This window comes from Trachurus trachurus, assembly GCF_905171665.1.
Source record: "Trachurus trachurus genome assembly, chromosome: 5".
Classification (NCBI taxonomy): domain Eukaryota; kingdom Metazoa; phylum Chordata; class Actinopteri; order Carangiformes; family Carangidae; genus Trachurus; species Trachurus trachurus.
The window spans coordinates 5,469,539-5,486,778 of NC_139896.1; the positions used below are offsets into that span (position 1 = coordinate 5,469,539).

A 17,240-nucleotide genomic window follows, 5' to 3' on the forward strand; every position below is an offset into this window, starting at 1 on the left:
TTTCAGCAAGCCGACATGTTTGTAAAACTAGATCTAATTCAGAGTCTCGCACGAGACCCAAGTTGACGCTCGGTGTGTTCACGTGCAGTCGGAAGCTCCCGTTTGTGTCATAAACACAGGAATATCAACTCTTGACTTGCTTCAAGTAAATAAACTTCTGGGTGCATGTTTGAGTCGCCATCTGACGCTGTCTGTGGCTTTGAGGGATGTAAACAGCCTAAGCAGCAGAACTTCAATCCACTCCCATTCATCACTGCCGTGGCGATGCGGGGACAGACACAACTACCGCAAAACAGGAGCAATTAAACTTAAAATCTTCAGATTCCTTCTTTTAGACCTAAAATGTTAGGAACATACAGCCCCGGGTTGAATTTGGCCGGAATTGTCCTTTAAACTCATATGCAACTTTATCAAACTTGGGAAATCTCGTGGGAAAGTAACCAATTAGTTTGTTGTATCATGTTTCCAGTCCGGTGGTTGGCAGCAAAAAGGTTCTGGGTTTGATTCCTGCACTTCAGGTTGATTCAAGACTCTAAATTGTCTGTAGGTGTGAATGTGAGTGTGTGACAGACAGGTGAACGCTCAGCTGTGATTGGCTCCCTCCTCTCTGCAGGCCACCGTCACTTTGCTGACGGGAGGGGGGGTGACTGCGAGGGAGAGAGTGAGCGCTGCAATCTAGAATCTGAACACTAGATGTCACGGTCTTCACACCATTTTACACACTGAACCTTTAAAGGCAAAAAGCCTAAAAACAAACACACTCTTCATGAACTCCACCTGTAACTCTACTGGACGTGCTGCAGAGGACGCTGTGGACATGTAAAGACTCACTCTGTTACACAGTTGAACTTGTTCTTAATTGATTCTGCCTGGTTAAATAAAGGTTAAATAAAATGAATAAAAAGTTGTGTCCAATCTGGACTCGCAATATTCAGCACAACAATGAGTGAAGAAGTCAAAACAACTACACAACTGACGGTTCGGACAAAGAGTCTGAAGATCTGCTTCACTCTGCTCTTTGGTTCAGTCAGACTTTGTACAAATGCTTCGTTTTACAGTGAGATTAAACCATCTCTGCTGTCTGCTGGTCTGTTTGAACAGGGTTTACCACCAGGACCTCCAGGGCTGCCTGTGAGTGCACACACACACACACACACACACACACACACACACACACACACACACACACACACACACACACACACACACACACACACACACACACACACACACACCTCAGTCTTTTCTCAGTGTGATAACTCTGTGTATCATGATCGTCATCATTGTTGTGTTTCAGGGTAAAGCAGGTGAAGATGGAAAACCTGGACTTCCTGGGGTGAAGGTAACTCCTCACTGAAGCTACATTCACACTGCAAACCTTAAAGGGATAGTTCAACATTTTGGCAAATTGGCCCATTGCCATAATCCCTATAGTCATAGCAGTAGGTTCGTTACCTTTAATTGTCGGTGCAAGCTGTTTTTAGAACGGCGGAGCAGAGCCGCGAGCTGCTCAGAGCTACACTACGGAGGCTCATGGGATTTCTTAGTTTCCCTCATCAAACTCATCAAATACACAATCCAACAACTCCACAACGCTCTGGTGGACAAGTTGTGACCTGCACATTCACCACACTATGAGATAATAACAGAACGTTACCACACAGAGTTGTTTTAGAGGTAAATACAGAGACTGTTGATGAAAAACTGTCCCTGAAGGCAACGCGCATCAGCGGTTTTGCATGAATTTCCTTCTAAAACAACTCTGTCTGGTAACGTTCTGTTATTATCTCATAGCGTGGTGAATGTGCAGGTCACAACTTGTCCACCAGAGCGTTGTGGAGTTGTTGGATTGTGTATTTGATGAGTTTGATGAGGGAAACCAAGAAATCCCATGAGCCTCCGTAGCGTAGCTCTGAGCAGCTCACGGCTCTGCTCCGCCGTTCTAAAAACAGCTTGCACCGACAATTAAAGGTAACGAACCTGACTATAGAGATTATGGCAATGGGCCAATTTGCCAAAATGTTGAACTATCCCTTTAATGCTCAATCCAGATTTTTTTGCTCAGGTCCGATTTTTTGTTTGTCTGTTCACATCACCATCTAAAATGTGGCCTGTATCAGATTCCAGTGTGAACGGTTTGCAGTTCCGAACTGACCCACATGCGCAAAAGAACAAAAACAATTGCGCCGGACGCAGCAGCTGTTGTACAGGAAACGTAGAGGGAATGAGGATTTGATTTGATTTGATCTGAACGTAGCCTGAGACTTCTCCTGCATCCCGATTCCCGAATATAATAAACTCTAATTTTATCATAGTTTGTATATTTTGTGATTGCACTGACATGTTTTGATATTAATTCTGTTCAGTGAGAGTATGAATATAACATTGTGCGTGTTTTTCTATGACTCTGTCACTAATTGATGATGGACTTGACGTCTTCGTTCCTGTGAATCACGTTTACTGATCCAGAGCAGTCAGACATTAGTTTCAGGTCCTGCTGTATAATGACCGTCTCTAAAGCATTAGTTTGTTTCTGTACATCCCATAATGCATTTTGCTTTAACTTACAGGGAGAGGATGGATTGCCAGGTGAAGATGGGGGAAAGGTTTGTGTCTGTGAGGATGAGTTTCAGGCGACGATCCTGTAAAGTGCAGCATGTTTAACAACATATTGGCAAAGTGATTGTTCATTCTTCAGAATATAGCCTACACTTAGTTTGATTAAAAAAAAAAAGAAAGAAGCAAAGTGTGACCAGCCTCATTTTAAGTAAATTATTAGAGAATTGATTTAGCTCATCTTGCCTGTATTTGGACTCTGACACTCTGACAGTGTTTTTCTAATCCACAGGGCGACAAAGGAGAACCAGGAGCACCTGGAGAAGATGTTAGTTTTACTAAATCCCCTTCATGTTGGTTTAATGTGTTCTCATTGGACTGTTTCTACACTGCTTCCTGTATTGATCCTGCCTCCATTGGCTCATTATTGACTTATTTCTACTTGACTTTACTGTACAACACATCAGCTTTCCTTCTGTCTTTTCTTTAAATCACTTTCCCTCTCTAATGTGTATTTATCAGCTGCAGCTCTGACATTGGTATCAAAATAGTGCTGAGAAGCAGCTGTTTAAATCCACCAGCCTGCAGTGATCAAGCTCAGTCTTTAAGGATGAGCCACTTGTGAGAGGAATCCAGAGGAGTGCCAAATGTCAGCACGCTGTTTTCATGTGCAAATTCCTATTAATTACCAGTAGAACATCAGTGGAGGGGTGGCAGTGGCCACCTGCTGTGATTTATAGTTCAGCCTCTACTATAGAGCAGGAGGAAGTCACCCTGTGCAGAGAGTCTCAGTAGTGTGACTGCATGTTTTCCAGGGGAAGAGAGGAGACCGGGGCATCGCTGGACCTCCAGGACCACCCGGACCACCAGGCAGCGGTGCTTCTGGACAGGTGCATGTTGACTCTTTTAAAAAGTATAAACAGGAATAATCCATGGCCATTACTGATCCGTTCACTGAAAGAAGATACCAGGAGCTCCTGTGAATGTGCACAGCTTTGTAGCATTCTGATTTTGTTTATTACATTCTTTAAAGGATAATTACCGTTTTTTACAATCTGGACCTTATTAGGGCCAGGGGCCATCGCACCGGGCACTGGCCCCTACAGCTATGAAATACTGTAGCTGCAGGGACCAGTGCCCGGGCGATTTTCGGTTCGCTACAAATTATATATCAAAACGTGCGTCTTGATCGGGATCGGTGTGCTATTACTTTTCTCAACAGTTTACGACTTGCGCAAAATTTTGCATTGAAGTCAATGGGACGGGCGGGAAAAAAAGAGCGAAAAAGAACAATCATTGGAGTTTTTCAAACGTCTACTGCTCAGGCATACTTTCACCTAGAGACTTCATTTGAACTTTGAACAGTAGACACAAGTCTTGTGTATTGGTGTATTACTCCTCGTTTTGATAGGTCATATAGTTTTTGATCAATTCCTGATCAATGACCATGATCATTTTTGGAGAAATTATGAGATTATAATGGGTGTATATTGCACGGAATGTTCGTGTCAGAGTGCGTGACATCATCAGTTAGAGTGGAAGAGAGCCTCTTTTTCTATTTTTCTCTTTCCACACTCGGCCCGGCCACAATTTACACTCTACACGCATGATTTTTTCAAAATGTGTAAGACAAACTTGTTCTGTTTCTCACCATGTGCTCAAAATATCAGAGAGACTTACAGAATTTGAATTATCAGCCTCTAAGTGCGGCCACGTCTGTCTCTGCTCCTCATTGACTCCAATACAAAGATTTTCTGAGAGAAGCAGAACGGACCGATGTTTTAAAATTGCCAGCGTCTCCAAAATATTTAATGTGATCATCCAGGTCAGAGGTCAGTAGGTCAACCTACAGACCCCGGATGTTGATAACAGCTAACCCCAGACTCAGAGGGGAATAGCACTAGCATATCATAACAACATATTGGTGAAATGAACGAGTTTCGCGGCGGATAATGTGTTATAGAGGCTGCATTGCGCTGCCCCGTGTACTCACATTATATGGATATATGCGGCTTTCAGATGGATCTAATTTCGTCGGAACTACATGCAATGACACCAAAGTTATGGGTGCGTAAATGATCGTATTTTATGCTAGAAACTAGAAAAAGCATTTCCAAGAATGGAAATGGTGTGACTGCTGATAGCAACTGAACGCTGTTGCAGAATTAGCAAATAGTGCAAGCAGTGATCACCATACAAATGTTTGACCAAGGTCGGAATCGAACCCACAACCTCATGGTCATTAGACTTTCACTCTGCCTCTAGGCCACAGTGCACACACAGTTGCAGAGACTGTTGTCTGTTAATGATCTGCACACTGTCAACATCAAGAAAGCTTGAGAGTCAAGCTTGAATGACTTAGAATGAAAATTTCTGTGAATTTCAGGCTGAGAGCAGCAGTTTCAACATGAAGCAAGTTATCAGAAGTCAACAGAGGACAACTGGGAAAATAATTCACTATAATTGTTGTTGAGGCAAGATTTGAACCAGCAACCTTCAGGTCTCCAGACCAGCAAGCTAACCACTAGGCTACAGACAGAGACAGTATGTGAGGGGTAAAGAAAACCTTTGATACAATGAGCTTTATACTATGAGGAATCAAAGACTGTCCAATGACAGCTGAATAATTGGAATCAAAAGTCAAGCAATGATGTGAAATGACTAAGGCAGGAATCAAACCCATGACCATATGATCACTAAACCTTTACTCTGCCACTCGGCTACAGAGAGCACACTGCTTTCAAGACTGTTGTCATTCATTGTAATGTGATGATGTGCTGCAAACTGGTATGAGTAATCAAGGAGATAACAAACACCTGTAACCAATTGAAGGCGGGGGAGGAGAGCAGAATTCAACATAACATAACAAGAGTTCTTCCCTTGGATTCGAACCAGTGATCTTAGGGTTGGCAAGCAGCCACCCTAACCCCTACACTACAGTGGAGTTGTGAAGAAGACTGTTGTCTGTTAATGATCTGCACACTGTCAACATCTAAAAAGTTAAATATTTGAAAAAGTATAAATAGTATAAAAGAGAAAAATAATAGCAATATTGTCCTGAAAAAGCTGCACGTTTTGATATATGAATTGTTGAAATAGCACAAAGTATGAAGGACTAGAAGAAGACCGTAAAAAGGCGGAAGAAAATGGCCAAACAGAAGAACAATAGTGTGACTGCTTCAGCAGTCACACTAATAAGGTCCAGATTGTAAAAAACGGTAATTATCCTTTAAATGCACAGTTTAACGCACACATCGCTGCTTTTCCTGCTTCATGGGAATGATATGGACCTGTAGGAATATGCATTGACGGAGGAGAAGATCATAGACACCAAACAGTTGCTCTGCATGCATCAGATGAAGATAGATTTAGGGAAACAGAAGAAGAGTGAATATTTGATCCGTCCTTTGTGTTTGTATCAGCAGCACCATCACCACATGGAGCTGCAGTGATGTTTGTGTTGTCTTCATCTGTGTCTGTCTGCTGCAGCATCCCTCACTACAGTCTGGTCTGACCATCCATCATTGTCTTTTCATCTACTGGTGAACTCCAGGTTGGTCGTGGCGCTCCGGGAGCCAAGGGACCCAAAGGGCCACAAGGGGAGCGAGGACCAACGGGGCCCCAGGGGGCTCCTGGGAAACTGGGGAAGGGTGGAAAACGTGGAGATAAGGTGAAGGACGGAGAAGAGCGTGAACAAATTCTCCTGCTGGGCTCGATGTGACTGTGCTAACATCATGTCTGTGTGTCTCAGGGGGACAAAGGTGACCAAGGAAAAGATGTAAGTGCTCATGTTGTATTGATGAAGTCGACACTCGTCTCTACTGTCCACTGAGGATTTGTGTGTTTGTGTCAGGGAGACACTGGTCCAAGAGGAGAGGCCGGACTAAAGGGTCAGACGGTAAACTGCTCTTCATCCTTGGTGCTCATCCTTGTGATATAATATTCATGAAATATAACAAAGAATATGGAGATAAAAGACATCTGTTTGTGTTTGTACTTCAGGGAGAACCAGGTGCGTCTGGGGACAGAGGTCCTCCAGGGGGCGCAGGAGAGCCTGGTGCAGCAGGACCTGAAGGAAAACAGGTCAGATTTACATAAACAAGTCATAACAAATAACACGTTCACATTATTATACATCATGTAATGTGTTCACATTATTATCCATCATGTAATGTGTTTCATAATGTGTCCTGAAGGGACCTGTGGGACCTCAAGGTGATAAAGGAGACACAGGAGAAAAAGGACGTGATGGCTCGGCGGTGAGCTGCCTCTCTCTCATTTAGAACATTTCAATCAACTCAAATATTCATAATTTGTTCTTTGTAGTTTGACATTTTAGGAAATACAGTTATTTGCTTTTAAATGAGAAATTTTAACAACACACTTCTGTCCATTAAATATTAAGACACATTGAGCAGCTGGTTCAGAGGAAACATTGAAAGTGATGGAAGCTTTAACCAGCCAGCTCTCCTGAAGCTCAGGAACTACAACACTTCAACATCTGCTGCTCTGGCATACTTTCACCTAGAGACTCCATTTAAACTTTAAAATGTGGACAAAAGTCACATCTACTGATCTGGTTTCCCACATTTTGATAGATTTTATAGTTTTTGATGAATCGCTGTTCAATGACCATGATCATTTTTGGAGAAATTATGAGATTATAATGGGTGTGTATCGCACAGAATGTTCGCGCTAGAGTGGATGACATCATCACTTAGAGTGGGAGAAGTTGTCAGAAACTGTCTGAAACTTTTCTCTTTCAATGCTGCTCACAGCCACAAATTACACTCTACACACATGATTTTTTCCACAGTTGTAGACAAACTTGTCCTCTCTCTAACAATGTGCTCAACAAAACAGAGAGACTTACATAATTTAAACTGCGAGCCTCTCAGTGAGGTCAAGTCTGTTCCTGCTCTCCATTGACTCCCATACAAAAATTTGGAGCACACACACACACAAGTATTTGCCAAAATGTCAACTGTTGCTTTAGTGTTTTACTCAGACTCTGATGACTTTGTGCAAAATCTGCACAAAATCCACAAAAATATGTGATTTGTTATTTCAGGGAAAACCAGGAAAACCTGGCCAGGATAGGAAGCTGGTAAATTAAGTGTAAACCTCTGAGTGTCACTGTGTTCATTGATACCACGGTGTGGGTTTGTCTCTGCAGTGTTAGTGCATGTTTACGCTCCTCATGATCAGATTATTTGATTTTGCGCCCATATAAACAGTGGATTCAGATTTTCCAATCCCTCAAATTTTTAATCTGATGAAGAAATATTGCCCATGTGAACAAAGCTATTGGAGTGTAAACCACAGACTGTGTTTGCCACTTTGTTCATTGATACCACGGTGTGTGTTTGTCTCTGCAGGGTCCTCAGGGTCCTCCTGGACTGCCAGGCCACGTGGTGAGTATGCAGTCCTGCTCCAGCTGCTGGTTGTGAAGTGTAGGATTACTCCTGAACTAAGTACTGAAGTACTTCCTGTCCCTCAGGGTGAATCAGGTAAACCTGGAGTTCCTGGAAGAGATGGGGTACCTGGAAAAGAAGGAATACACGGATTACCAGGAAAACAGGTGTGTTTGTGTGTGGATGATGTTAATGTTGTGTAGTGAGTCTCAGGTCCTTCTCAGTGTCATGATGTGATGTGTTCCTCAGGGTATTGTTGGACCTGCAGGCCAACCAGGCCTGAAGGGGGAGCAGGGAGACAGCGGTCCTCCAGGAAAGGTGAGAACCTGCTGAATCTGTGGAGGAGCCTCAGGTGAAGAGGACACTCGATATGTTTTGTGGTTGTTTGTGTTTGATTTAATCCAAGACAGAGAATGACTTCCTGTCTGAAGGAGTGAAAACAAGTGTGGAGGAAAAGTAGGAGACAGCAAACTGAAGTGTAGGTGGGAGGAGGCGCTTTGACACACAGAGAGAAAAAAAAGGTGAAAAACTGAAGATGTTGGAGAAAGAACAAAACTCTGAGAATCTAATTCAAGGTAAAAGAAATGAGTGTCAGATCATGTGGATGGGATCGTGGATGGAGCCGAGTGAGGAGACTTTGATGCTTCAGGTGTTTGTGTGGTGGAGTCTGTCACAGTCGACACAGAGAACTGTGTGTTACTGTCTAACCACTGTTTGTGTGGAATATGCAATTAGCATGTGTGTGTCTTTTGGATGTTTCACGGAGACTTCATATAATTGTATGGGAGAAAGAATCAGAAATCTCAGTAGGGGAGAGCGGGGTACGTCCTAACTAACGTGAGGTTAGCTGTAACACAGACATTTCAAGTGGTTACACGGGGTTCCTCTTTAATTGCTTCTGGCCGGGTGGCACAGTGGTTAGCACTGTTGCCTCACAGCAAGAAGGTCCTGGGTTCGAATCCCCGGCCGCCCAGGTCCTTTCTGTGTGGAGTTTGCATGTTCTCCCCGTGTCTGCGTGGGTTTCCTCCGGGTGCTCCGGTTTCCCCCACCACTAAAAACATGTCGGCTAGGTTAATCCTCCAGTCAGTGCCACTGACCAAAGGCACTGGCTCATAATCTGGAGTTGGTCCCCGGGCGCTGCACTGTGGCTGCCCACTGCTCCTCAGGGATGGGTTAAATGCAGAGAAAGAATTTCACTGTACTAGCTGTATATGTGACAAATAAAGTACCTTTACCAGTTACTCACACAACTAATAGACGGTCAAAAAATAAAGTGTCTATTCAAATGAGCAGACAGGCCACTGACCACAGACTACCTACATTTCAGGGGGCTCCAGGTCTTCCTGGTTCAAATGGTCCTACAGGGCCACAGGGGAAGACTGGTGATACTGGGCAGACTGGTCCAAGAGGTGAACCTGGACCTACAGGACCTGGAGGACCACAGGGGGAGAAGGTCAGTGGAGCTGCTGATCACTCACTGCTGTGTTCTCTTCATCTGTGTGATGTAAATCTTATCTAGTGAGTTTCATTTTCAGGGTCTCCAAGGCTCTGTGGGTCCTGCAGGAAATGTTGGACCTCCTGGTCCTTCTGGTTTTCGCGGTCCTCCTGGAGAAGCAGTGAGTTTAAGTTATGGTTTTGATCCTGCTGGACTTGTGAATAGTTGTTACTTGTCCTCAGGTAGTTTCCTGTGTTTTGATTATGTGCTGATGTTCAAGGTTTAATCTGACAACTAGGGGTGTCCTCGACTAAGGATTTTCATAGTGAACTCTGATTCAGAGTCCAGTCAGATTTTGCCAATAGTCGACTAATCGTCAGATCACGTTTTTTTTTTTCCCTTGTTGATTCATGATCTCATTCGAGTATTTTTCCGCTCCGGAGAAAAGAGTTAAAACACCTGAATAAACAAATTCTCCAGTTGGCATCAGATAACAGGTCATTCTCCATCCATCAATAGGAATATAAAGACTGAACGACTGAGGGAGTATTTCGCAGCAGTCAGATATTTTAACAAGCATTGTTAGGGTCAGACTTGGCACTGCTGCATAGCCTTTAGTTGTATTTATTCATTTTTATCAGGCTTTTGTGGTATTTAATCATGTCCTTCTCTTTTCAATTATGTCCTACTTTTAGATCATGTTTCATTGGCTTTTACTGTGTTTGTTGTGCTACTGGTGTTGTGTTTATGTTGTCTGATCTCTGTGCTGTTTATTGGCTGTATGACATTTCTTGACCTGATGGTAAAACCCCCTATGCGGGATCAATAAAGCTTACTTAACCATAATTTGTTGATCAGTATCTTGTTTTCTAGGGCTCTCCTGGTTCCTCTGGGGCCAAAGGAGACAAGGTGACTCTCTAAGCCAACACATGTATTCTGTCTACCTCATCAGTTGTTATTGGATACTGTATGTATGATTTCTGTTGCCAGGGTGAAGATGGTGTTGGTGTCCCTGGTAAAGACGGACAGAGAGGAGAACCAGGTCCCAGAGTAAGACAGTGGTTCCACAGCTGTATCGGTGAAGATGTGATGTAACATGGAGCTGTCTCTGGAGGAAACTAACACTGTCATGTTTGTGTGTCTTGTTGTGTCTGTCATGTTGCAGGGAGAGCAGGGTCCTGCTGGTTTGAATGGAGAGAAAGGTCCAACAGTAAATATCAGTGTTTATCCATCACTCCATCAGACTTAAAATGAGTTCAGACATCACTGTGATTTCAGTTTTATTGTCTGACAGAGGAGAACGTCCATATATGTAGAAACATCCATGTTTGTTGTATTGTTGTGTATCCATTGTGTAATGAAGCATTTATGTGTGTTGTTCAGGGTCCCACAGGAAGTCCTGGTGCTCAGGGAAAGAAGGTGAAAACTACCAGTTGTGTTCTTTAATGCACGTGGTCATTGAACAGGCTGTGGGCTGCAGCAGTGTGTTGTTCCTACAGCAGCTGTTAGCTGCACAAACTCAATCACATGTTCTGCTGTTTCAGGGAGATGTTGGACCTCAAGGAGTCAGAGGAGAAAAGGTGTGTGCATTATCATACGGAGTCATGGAGAAACCCATGTGACACAGATACAGGAAACTGACTCATCATGGAGCGTCTCAGTTTCTAAACCGCCTTTGACAATAACGACTTGGAGCTCCGCCTGTTGTTTGTGTGTTTGTTTAGAAAGACGACAGTGACACAAAAATGGAGGAGGAGGAAAATGAGAGGTGTTTTGTTGCAGTAGCTGTTTTGAATGAGCTCTGTCAGGAGAGTTACTGTGTTGAGCAGCAGGAATATATGAATACACACAATGTTAATGAGCTGTGATACTACAGGAGACAGCCTAAAGAAAAGGCAACATGGTGAATGATTGTATGTTGATGTCTCAGCGGCTTTTGTGTGAATCCAGATGTTTACAGCTGTACTGTCACTCACAGGGCGACACTGTGCTGGTTGAAGGACCTCAAGGAGTCCAAGGCGACAAAGGAGAAATGGTCAGTGACCACTTAAATGTGTCAAACTGATTATACTTTGTTGTAGTTTTATTTTGTTGTTGTGTCATGTTGTCTGGTTTGTGTTGCAGGGTGTCAGAGGGCCAATAGGAGTGCAGGGGGAGAGAGGAGAGAAGGGTCCAGGTGGACCTCCAGGGGCACAGGTAAATGAGTTTGTTCCTGTTTGGACAGGTGTGACAGTTTTAGAGCTGCTGCTTGTGATCTGAATGTTTCAGTTATCTGTTAAATGTTTGTCTGAGGAACTGACCATAGTCTAACTGTGCTTTCATTTCAGGGGGGTCCAGGTCTTCCTGGTTCAGATGGTCCTACAGGGCTACAGGGGAAGACTGGTGACACTGGGCAGACTGGTCTGAGAGGAGAACCTGGACCTGCAGGACCTGGAGGACCACAGGGGGAGAAGGTCAGTGGAGCTGCTAATCACTCACTGCTGTGTTCTCTTAAGCCCATTTTACACAAAATGCCCAAAGCGCAGGTGGCCAGCGGCAAACCCATTCATTGTGTATGTGCTACCTCGACGCAAGAGCACACCGCCCTGTGCCAAGCTGAGTGGCCCGCGAGGTGGGTGCCAGCTGCCGTTGTGCACTGCGCCCCAATTGAAAATGTTTTAATCTCTGATGACATCTCAGTGCGTCCAATAGGAGAGTCAGAAATCAATCGGCCGTTTGCAGAATGAAAACAATTGGCCAGGCGTTCTGTTGCAGTGATGGGCTGCCTGAAGTTAGTTGTCCAACGCAGTTAGACCAACGCTCCCCAACAGGCTGTCAAACTGCTCCCTGCCTAACCTGAAGTAGGCTACACCTGGAAGAGGTCATCCTGTAGCTCCTGCTGAACATTCTCTCCCAAATCCCATCTTGTTTGTTCGGTCGCATTACAACTCGCGCCAATGCGCATGCATGCCTGCGCCAGTCTGCGCCGTACCCTGCGGTGGGCAAAGCGTAAACCGCGTTCGGTGTGAAACGGGCATTGATCTATGTGATGTAAATCTGAACAAGTGAGTTTCATTTTCAGGGTCTCCAAGGCTCTGCAGGTCCTGCAGGAAATGTTGGACCTCCTGGTCCTTCTGGTTTACGTGGTCCTCCTGGAGAAGCAGTAAGTTTAAGTCATGGTTTTGATCGTGCTGGACTTGTGAATAGTTTCTGTTTTTCCGGTACAGTACGTTCCTGTGTTTTGATTATGAGCTGATGTTCAAGATTTGATGTTCACTGGGCAAATTATATGTTGTGTTGACTTTTGATGCTAAAAGAGGTAAATACAACCCCTCCAGTGAAGAGCCATTACAATCCACTTATTCATATATTAATGCACTTTTAAACCAGGTTCTTAAACAAGCATTGTGTCTGATAGAGAGGAATATGAAGGGATATAATTTATGATTTTATATGATCAGTATCTTGTTTTCTAGGGCTCTCCTGGTTCCTCTTGGGTCAAAGGAGATAAGGTGACTCTCTAAGCCAACAAATATATTCTGTCTACCTCATCAGTTGTTATTGGATACTGTATGTATGATTTCTGTTGCCAGGGTGAAGATGGTGTTGGTGTCCCTGGTAAAGACGGACAGAGAGGAGAACCAGGTCCCAGAGTAAGACAGTGGTTCCACAGCTGTATCAGTGAAGATGTGATGTAACATGGACCTGTCTCTGGAGGAAACTAACACTGTCATGTTTGTGTGTCTTGTTGTGTCTCATGTTGCAGGGAGAGCAGGGTCCTACTGGTTTGAATGGAGAGAAAGGTCCAACAGTAAATATCAGTGTTTATCCATCACTCCATCAGACTTTAAATGAATTCAGACTTCACTGTGATTTCGGTTGTATTGTCTGACAGAGGAAAAACTTCCATAGATGTAGAAACATCCATGGTTGTTGTATTGTTGTGCAGTTATATATAATAGAGCATTTGTGTCTCTGTGTGTTGTTCAGGGTCCCACAGGAAGTCCTGGTGCTCAGGGAAATAAGGTGAAAAGTACCAGTTGTTTTTATTAATGCACGTGGTCATTGAACAGGCTGTGGGCTGCAGCAGTGTGTAGTTCCTACAGCAGCTGTTAGCTGCACTAACTCAATCACATGCTCTGCTGTTTCAGGGAGATGTTGGACCTCAAGGAGACAAAGGAGAAAAGGTGTGTGTGTAGGAGGCCGTAAAAATGCATTTCAAACATGTTGTATATAGTGTATTAGTATTATTTTTTCTTATTTTGTTTCATTTTTACTTATTAACTAACTGTTATCATTTTAGAATGTTAAGAGTTGTGGGGCGCGAGGCAGTGGGCTGTTGTCATGGGCTTCTGTTGCTATGGAGCAGTTACAGTAGCGACATGAACACAAAAGTTGTCACTGTGTATCTCTCCGCCCTACAGGTAAAGAAATAAGTTAGAAATAGTAAATATTGTTGTTTATCTTGGGTGCTGTTGCTTGTTAAATGTGTGTGAGTGTTAGTTTTACCATTTTTAACCGTAGTTTTTGCCGTTAGTGTAATTAATTAATGTTTAATGTTTCGTTGTTGTCGTCGTGATGAACGTTATATGTAGAGTAGCCGTTGTAACTGTTTTCGTTAGTACTGTAGTCGTTGTGTTGTTCTGTGATTATATTATATGTGTGAAATAAATGTTGACATGGAGCAGTTACAGTAGCGACATGAACACAAAAGTTGTCACTGTGTATCTCTCCGCCCTACAGAGGCGTAACATTTTGGAGGCACCGCTGGGATGAGAAGGCTTGAGGAGCGTCCGAAACCCGTAGGAGAGCCTCTCGTCTATCATCCCCCAAACTACCCAGGCAACAGAACGGAACCTGACGGAGGCAACGGCGGCGGTTATCGGCGGCGTTGGTGACGTACCTGACGCATCAGAACGGAACAGGACGACGGCAACGGCAGCGGTTATCGGCGGCGTTGGTGACGTGTATCCTGACGCATCAGAACGGAACCCGAGGAAAGCAACGGAGGCGGTTTACCGGCGGCGTTGGTGACGTGCATCCTGACGTGAGCAAAAGACACCACTAGGGAGCAGCGAGGACCAATTAAGCCAGATAAATCCCCCTTTTCACTGCTTTTGCCAACTCATCTGATGAAGATGGAATCTGAGTTAGAGAACCTGCAGCTGGAAATTAAAGGAACACTGTATAGGCTGACTGTTGAACAACTGATTAAAGTGTGCAATGCACTGAAGATCTCAGGACTAAGAAATGAATGTGTAGCTGGTAAAACACGTAGCCAGTTAATTTCACATATTACAAAATACCTAGAACGGGACGAATTGGCTGATCTGGAAGATGAGGGCATGTCTGACCTTCTTATTGCCCAGGACATTATTAACAAAATACAAATGACCAAAGAGCAGAGTGCAGGTGATGCTCTGAATCAGAGTGAAGAACAGGAGAGCCTCCAGAGGGAAGTAGAGGCACTAAGACTGTCACTGCGAGAAAAAGAGAGAGCAATGCATGACCTGATGGTGAATAGCCTGACCCCTCCTCTGCATTCAAACGTCCCAGTACAGGCCATGGCTCCAGCATCACCAAATGGCTCTCTGTGGCGCAAAGACTTTAAGATATCAGGCCTAATAGGGGAGCCTGGACAAAAAGACAGACTCACTTTCTCCAGCTTGGCCAGGCAGATTGAAAATGGGCTCAGCAAAGGATACCCAGAGTCAGAAATAACAGATGCAGTAATCCGTGCCATCACACCAGGTCTGCAGTTAAGGAGTTACCTTGAAGGGAAAGAAAACCTGACATTGCCTGCCCTTCGTAGAATTTTGAGGTCTCATTACCAGGAGAGAAATGCTACAGAACTGTACAAGCAACTCACTTCTGAAGTCCAGAGTAATAAAGAGACACCCCAAAATTTCCTGATCAGAGCAATGGACCTGAGACAGAAAATTCTGTTTGCTTCGCAAGAGGTTGAATCAAGTCTCAAGTATGACCCAGCACTAGTCCAGAGTCTCTTCATGCATACTGTTTTGACTGGCCTGCAAAATGACAATGTTAAAAGTGATCTCCAGCCTTATCTCCTGCAGACAAATACGTCAGACGAGCTACTACTGGAAAAGGTGAACACTGCATGTGCTAATGAAAAGGAGAGACAGGACAAAAAGAAACATTCAGCCCCACCACGAGGAACTCATGTGAACACTGTCCAGTCAAGTGAACCCCGAGCTGAAAAGAAAAACATCCCCCAGCACAGTTCAGCCACTGTTTCCCCTGATCTCCTCTCAGAAATTAAAGAACTGCGCTCTGACATGGTGTTGCTGAAAGATCTGAGAGCTGAGGTTTCCCACATCAAAGAAACTATCCAACAGTCTGCACCTGCACCCCCCCAGTCATCGTCCTGGAACCCTGCACAAAACTACATGCAGTTCTACCACCAGCAACCGTCAACAGCAGCACAAGAGTACCGACCAACACAGGGACCTGCACATGTGAGGGAAACGGCGCAGTTCCAGCAAAGGTTTGCACCCCAGCGATCTTACCCAGCACCACGTCCACGCCCCAGGTGTTTTGCTTGCACACAAGCAGGAGAAGAATACTGCCAGCATTGCTTTAGGTGTGGAAGTAGTGAACATTTCCGTGCTGGATGTAAAATGCCAAGACTGCCAAGACCAGAGAGGGAGAGCTCTTTAAACTAATGAGAGTTGCTTCCATGGGACAAGGAGCAACTTGCAATTCAGAAAGGTCCCACTATTGTGCACATAAACGTTACTGTAAGCCACATACATGTGCAGCTATTAGGGAACAGGAAAATCAGTCATGTGGGGAGTCCAAGCTCAGAAGAGTTAGTGACCAAGTTAAAACATCCACTGTGAGGGAGTTGGTAGGAAACAAGTGTACAATCAGGTGTTTCCTGCATCAGCAGCAATTTCAGGCACTTTGGGACACAGGCTCACAAATTTGTGCTATAGATGAGATCTGGAAAGAGAGTTACTTGCCTGATGTACAGTTAAGAAATGTTGCTGAGATAATTGACACAACTAACCCCTTGCAAATAGAAGCAGCTAATGGAACAGGAATGCCATACATTGGTTGGCTTGAAGTGAGCTTTAAACTCACTGCTAATGATGAAGAGTTGTTTATACCCATGCTAGTGTTAAAAGGCAGTCAACAGCCTTGTCCCATCATTGGGTTTAATGTCATTGAACACCTAGTAATAAACAAAGTACTGGATCGGTCAAGACACAGAGACAAAGAAAAACTTTTGAAGACAGTAATGATAGCTTTCCCTCAACTCAGGAAGAATAAAGCAAAAGCCTTTATTAGTGCAGTGAGTGCAGGGCAGCCACGTGAATACACTGTGAGGACAGTAAATGAGAGAGTCAGTGTGCCTAAATGCAGCTCTGTCCAGATTGAGTGTAGGGTCCAGGCTCCACCTTTTAAGGAAGACAACTTTTTGATTTTTGAGCCTCAAGTGAACCCACAGTGGCCTGAAGGACTTGAATTTTACGACACCTTGATATCAGTAAAGGCAGGAATGACCCCAAAAATTGTGGTCAGTGTGCAGAATTCAGCTAGCTGTGACATTACTTTGCCAGGAAGAACAATTATTGGCACAGTACAGTCAGTTAGATCAGTTTATCCTGCCGACATCTTCAGGTCAGATTGCCCATCCGCTGCATCAGTCCACCAGATCCAAGCTCAGAGCTCCAGTGAGGACACTGCCACCTGTGACCAATGGGACCCTCCTGTCAATCTAGCTCACCTGAATGAACATCAAAGAAAAGCTGTAAGTCAGATGCTAAGAGAAGAATCACAATCATTCTCTAAGTCAGATGATGATATAGGATGTGTGGAAAACCTGCAGA

The 17,240-nt window shown here is 44.2% G+C and overlaps 1 protein-coding gene across 1 annotated transcript in view; it reads right to left on the reverse strand.

The window, feature by feature from the left end:
- Window positions 1-16,753, reverse strand: part of sec61a1a (SEC61 translocon subunit alpha 1a) — a 238,890-nt gene extending 222,137 nt beyond the window's left edge. The window contains exon 1 of the mRNA XM_083971847.1: window positions 16,750-16,753. The gene's annotated coding sequence lies outside the window, so the exon portion shown is untranslated. The remainder of the gene's footprint in view (window positions 1-16,749) is intronic.
- Between the last annotated feature and the right edge of the window lie 487 nt (window positions 16,754-17,240).